Consider the following 5,967-nt stretch of genomic DNA (forward strand, 5'->3'; position numbering starts at 1 on the left):
ACCGGGGCACGAACCCGTGTCCCCTGCATCGGCAGGCGGACTCTCAACCACTGCGCCACCAGGGAAGCCCTCAGTGGCTATTTTTAATAAAAAGTCTACCAAGGCTAATTTTGGGTGCCTGTGAAAGTTCAAAATATTTCTGTGTGTTTTAGGGACATAGGTCAAGAAATGATCTCTAAATCTCAGCCCAAGACACTAATACTAATAATATGAAAGAGCAATGCTTCCTTTCTTTTCCCTTTCATACCTTTCTGCCTAAATAATTCCCTGGTCCCTTGCAGATGCCTTCCATAATAAGACTTGCACAATTCATCTTCACGCAGAGCTGCTTTTAAGCTGGTTGCAATGTCTACGTGTTGGTTTTACTTGAGAATCTCAAGGTCATGCACACCTGGGTGGTGCATTGAAATTATTATTTCAAAATAATTTTGAAAATTATTTTACAAATTGATATTTTTGTCAAAAGTCATCTGTCTTAAAAAAAAAAAAAGTCATCTGTCTTTCCATCCCATCATCAGCCTACAAGTAACAAATGAATTTAATTAGTTTCCTCCTAAGTAGTGACCCTGCAAAGGCTGTTACTGACATGAAGATCAAGTCTGGGATTCAGAGCGAAAGCTGAATGGATTATGGATTTTCCTTGAACAGTTTTAAGGGATGATGTGATATGACTTATGGTCAAGGGCACAGGCTATGAAAGTTAAAGAAGTGTTTCATTCAGAATCGAGACTTACAGTCCAATGCTTGGTATCATCTCTCAGGTTTAAGTTTGTCCGAATGTGGAATCAGAAGACACAGCTCTGAGCTGGCCTCTAATCCTGGGGTCAAACGGCTTGATTCCAGTTTTAAGCTTCCTTACATACGAAATAAGGCTGGACTGCTTGACCTCTAAAATCTGGTGGCTCTGATTTTTCTGTCCTCGTGATAAAGGTGAGGAAGTATAGGCGGTTTACTACACAGGGCTCTGGAGCTAGCTTCCTGGCCCAGCCCTTGCCTCCACCACTTTTAAAACATAAGATTTTAGTTGTATTATTTAACTCCTCTGTGCCTCAGACAGAAGAATGGGGATAACAATTTACTTACCTCATCGAGTTGTTGTGAGATAAAGCAAGTTGATGCACACAAAATGCACAGAATAGCACCTGTTATACAGTAAGTGCTCAATCAACGCAAACCGTTCTTATTAAGGCTTTTATGATAGGTCTTTCCTGCTTTCCTTTATAGCCATGTTCTTTCTCGGCTAAAGGTCTTTATGCTTGCTATACTCTGCCAGGATATATCTTCTACTTCTTTACCTATTTAACTCTTGTTCATCCTTCAGTTCCCCTCCTTAAGTACCACTTCCTCCAGGAAGCCTGCCCTGAACCCTGCCCCCCACCTCAGACTAGGTTAGGTACACCTGCAACATTTACTAGCAACACTCAGCACACTTGTAGTTAATTACTTGTTCGAAGTCTGTCCTCCTTGCCAGGACATGAGGGCAACATCTTGACTTGCTCCCTTCTGTGGAATATGGCACCTACATGAAGTAAACATAGCACGTGTCAAGTAGGTGCTGGAGAACATTTGGATACAGGCAGTCATGTAATTGAATCCAGAGAGGGACAACAACTAGCTGCCACCTTGCGCAAGATCCTTGACCTCTCTGAGCCTTACTTCCCTTGGCTGTAAAGTACGGATGATAGTAGTGGATACCTCGGGAGGGTTGTGAAGATAAATAGATGTCTGTACAGTATTTAGAAGAGTGGCTTATGGAAGAATATTTTTAAGTGTCAGTTCTTTTCCTTACCCTGAGCCCCATGGTAATGGAAGTGTATTGCCATACTAGTCACAAGAGATTGAATGAATCCTTTACCGCTAATTTCCAAGGCCACAGCAGTAACCAATATCATTCCTTACTAACTGCAGAAATAAAAGGCAGACAAAATCCAACCTGGATCTGCATGCGCGTCCCCTTTCCTTCCCCCCGACCCAAAGTTACTTATTGCTTTTGTTTTCTCATCATAAAAGGGATAGTGGTATGTGGTAAAGCTTCAAATAATACCTAATGTATAAAACTAACTTGAAAGCTACCATTGCGATTTTATTTCATATTGAATGATAACTTGTGTTTCGGAGCCCTTCATACCTGCAAGTGAATTGCCAACTTTTTTCATAGCATTTTACTAGAACTTATAGCAATAACTGGGCAAATGGCTGCAATATTTAACAGTGATGTAGCCCTGTGTTGGTTTTCCTGCCCCCCAAAATTATAGAGCTTGATATACTTAAAGAATCATTCTTACACAATTAATCAATTTTGAGGAGAATGGGAAAAAACAGCAACAAAAATCTCCCTTTCTTTTCAAGAAATTGTTCAGGAAGTTGTGCTGTTTAAGTATAAACCTTCCTTACAGCCAACAATAGAATTAGAAATAAGCAAGAGTGGGCTTGTTTGGGGGGGTCAGCTGACATTTCATATTAACAAGTGGTGTTTTGTGAAAAATTCCTTTTTCTTACCTTTAGTTTCCAAATTGAAAATCTCAGAACCACTTTCCAGAGTGGTATGTAGTCCCAGAAATTCTGGTAGCCATCAAGTTCCTCCATTCAGGCTCAAATGGAAGGGCGATCCTGAATGTTTTTGCGGAAGTTTGACCTACAGTTCTACAAATTGATCCCTTAAAGCTTCAATCCCTCCCACCGTGAACTTTCCTGATGTAATCCCTGGTCAGACTGATGAGAGTTGACACAAATTGAATTCTTGTGTACCAGTGTTGGGAGCCATTTGTAAACTGTAAATGAAAGTGTGCTCTCCAGTTGCCCCGTCAGGGACAAATTGCCAGCTGAGTTTATCATTACTCCATTCTATCCATCTATTTGTCATTTGGTTGGGTGGAACCAATTCATAAATAAAGAAATATGGCTGAAAGCTGCAGGTCAAATAATACATCTTTCTTTTTTTTTTTTCTTAACTGTGATTACTTAGTGGTTTGGGGCTTCCCTCTGCAATTCATTATAGTGTAGAGCAAATTCTGCATAAAACCAAGTCTGTAAAATTGAGAGAGACTTGGAGGCCTTTCCGAGCAGGAGGTTTTCTTTCACTCCTGTCGTATTTACCCTGGATAACTATGGGATCTTAAAGCAGGGTGCTTAACCTGCAGTCTGTGGATCCGTAAGGGGCTCATGGACAGAAGGCAAGGGGTCCCTGAACTTTGGTTGGACAAAAATTACGCTCTTAGTTTTACCGACTGAAATGTCGGTAAATGTTTTCTTCAAATATGAATGTAATCAACAAACTGCAGTGGCATTAGCAATTCCTGTGACTTTGTCACCATTAGAATCACAGATATGTTCTTATCCCATTACAATTGTTGCACATATCTCAAAATGCCATTTATGGTTATCACTACTATGAAATTATTAAATCCATTGCTAAGTATTGTTATTTAATGTGTTAATGAAGAAGGATGTATATTAATATATCATAATTTTTTATTGTTTTGGTAATTGTTTCTAGTATCACTGGTTTCCTTTGTGATCCTCTGCATTTTATGCATTTAAAGATATTATTCCAAGAAGGGATTCACAGATTTCCGCAGACTGTCAAAGTAGCACAAACAAGGTTAAAGACTGTTGTCTTAAACAGTTTTTTTTTTGTTTTTGGCTGCGTTGGGTCTTCGTTGCTGCGCGCAGGCTTTCTCTAGTTGTGGCGAGCAGGGGCTACTCTTCATTGCGGTGCGCAGGCTTCTCATTGCCGTGGCTTCTCTTGTTGCGGAGCACTGGCTCTAGGTGTGTGGGCTTTAGTAGTTGTGGCACGCGGGCTCAGTAGTTGTGGTGCACAGACTTAGTTGCTCTGCAGCATGTGGGATCTTCCTGGACCAGGGCTCGAACCCTTGTCCCCTGCATTGGCAGGTGGATTCTTAACCACTGTGCCACCAGGGAAGTCCAAGACTGTTGTCTTAGACCAGGGGTTGGCAAATTTTTCTGCAGGATCAGGTAGTAAATATTTTGTGCTTTGCCAGCTATATGGTCTTTTTCTCAACTATGGACCTCTGCCATTGTAGCAGGAAAGCAGCCTAGAAAATACCTAAACAAACAGTTGTGGTTGTGTTTCAGTAAAACTTTATTTACAAAAACTGGCAGGCAGCTGAAGTTTGCTACCCCCTGGTTTAGGGCATTGTGTTATTGCTAACGTCTAAGTTTGAAGTTATTTTAATTCAGCTCAATTCACCCTTTACTGGATACTTACTATGTGCACATTCATCCAAACATGTACGTATTGAGTATCTTCCACGTGCAAAGCATGTGCAAGAGATTTCGGGGTGAATCAGCTATTGCCTCTGCTTGGACAGTCCAGTGGGGAAGGCAGGTGAGCAGAGTCCAGAGCTGTGAGTGTTGCGGGCAGGGGTGGGGGCCAGGGGCCTAGAGGAACACAACCTTGACATCTAACCCAGTTTTGAAGGAATCTGGGAAGGCTTCTTACAGGAACTAAGGAGGACATATCAGCAATAAGCAGGCACGAGGGGAGGGAGGAAGCAGCGTGAAAAGGCTCAGGCCAGAGGAAGCTACTCAAGCAGTGGCTTGGAGGCAAGAAAAAAATGTTCTTGGACTTGCTTAGAAGCCTGGAGCTCTGTGCAGTGAGAGATAAGGCTGGGTAGGTAAGCAAGGTTTGGAGCAGGAAAGCCTTTGTAAAGGATCTCCTGTTCATCCTGACAAACAGGAATAAGGAGCTGTGGGAAGGGTTAAGAAGGAAAGGAATTGATAGTATTTGCATTTCGAAAGATCATGCAGACATTCCAAGGAGCACAGAGATGAATAAGACAATCAGCATGTTAATGAGCTCACAGCCTAGTAGGGAAGACAGAAATATAAAATTCCATTAGAAGGTGGTATATTCAGTGTAATGGTAGAGTCAGATGTAAGGGGTAGGAGAATCCAGAGAAGAATCTTTTCAATTCTGTGTCTGAAATGATGCTTAGAAGGGATAACATGAAGGGAAGTATTGAAGGAAGGAGCCTCCAAATAACCCAAGGTCCTCCAGAAAACATTAAACCATGGACTGCTAGGTCCCATACTGAGGGAGGGAGGACACACATATCTCTGGTTGTACTGTAATTAGGCTTTTGGTCCCCTCCATCTCAGGCCTATAGAGTGGCCTCCACTGTCAAGGCCATTCTGGATGTTCTGTGCATCCCCTAGAGGGCTGTTTTCTGCTCCAACGAGTTCCTCTCTGAGAAGTATTTTCTTAGCAGGATTTAACCATTCCTAGCCCAGTTTCCTAGTTAATGTCTGTAACATGCTTGAATATCACTCCCCACCTCAGCTTGAACTTTCTAGAGAAGTGGTTTTCAACCCGTGGGCTCATTAGAAGGTAAAGAAATCAGATGAGGGGGTCCTGACCAACAGGTTTTCAAAAGTAAAATGAAACAGAAAAGAAAATATCAGAAGGCATCACACGTAATAAAAATAAGAATTATTTTGTGAAACTTGTGTTTCAGCTGTGTGTGCATATTTGTGGTGTGTACCGGGTCACAATGTTCGATGTATGTCTTACTGTGGATCATTCACAAATGTTGAAACAGTGCTCTAGAGAGTGATGTATCTAGAGCATACTTGGAGTTTAACAGGCTGCATTTCCACTTTATGAACATTTATCTGTAAGTCATAAATTTGTCTTCATGGCTGAAAAAATCTGTTTTCTTTATTCTCAGAGTTTTGGAGTTGGAAGCACCATCTAAGGTATTCTAGAAGAAAAACTTCTTGTCCAGTGTTTTTCAAATTATGGGTCACAACACTTCAGTGGGTGGTGAAATCAATTTAGTGGGTTCTTATCAGAATTTTTTTTTTTTTAATTTTTGGCTGTATTGGGTCTTCATTTCTGTGCGAGGGCTTTCTCTAGTTGTGGCAAGTGGGGGCCACTCTTCATCGCGGTGTGCGGGCCTCTCACTATCGCGGCCTCTCTTGTTGCGGAGCACAGGCTCCAGACGC

The 5,967-nt window shown here is 41.7% G+C and overlaps 1 protein-coding gene across 1 annotated transcript in view; it reads left to right on the top strand.

The window, feature by feature from the left end:
• EGFLAM (EGF like, fibronectin type III and laminin G domains) overlaps positions 1-5,967 on the top strand; it is a 176,045-nt gene that overhangs the window by 69,798 nt on the left and 100,280 nt on the right. The window lies entirely within an intron of this gene.

This window comes from Physeter macrocephalus, chromosome 8 (genome assembly GCF_002837175.3).
Source record: "Physeter macrocephalus isolate SW-GA chromosome 8, ASM283717v5, whole genome shotgun sequence".
In the NCBI taxonomy this organism is placed as follows: Eukaryota; Metazoa; Chordata; class Mammalia; order Artiodactyla; family Physeteridae; genus Physeter; species Physeter macrocephalus.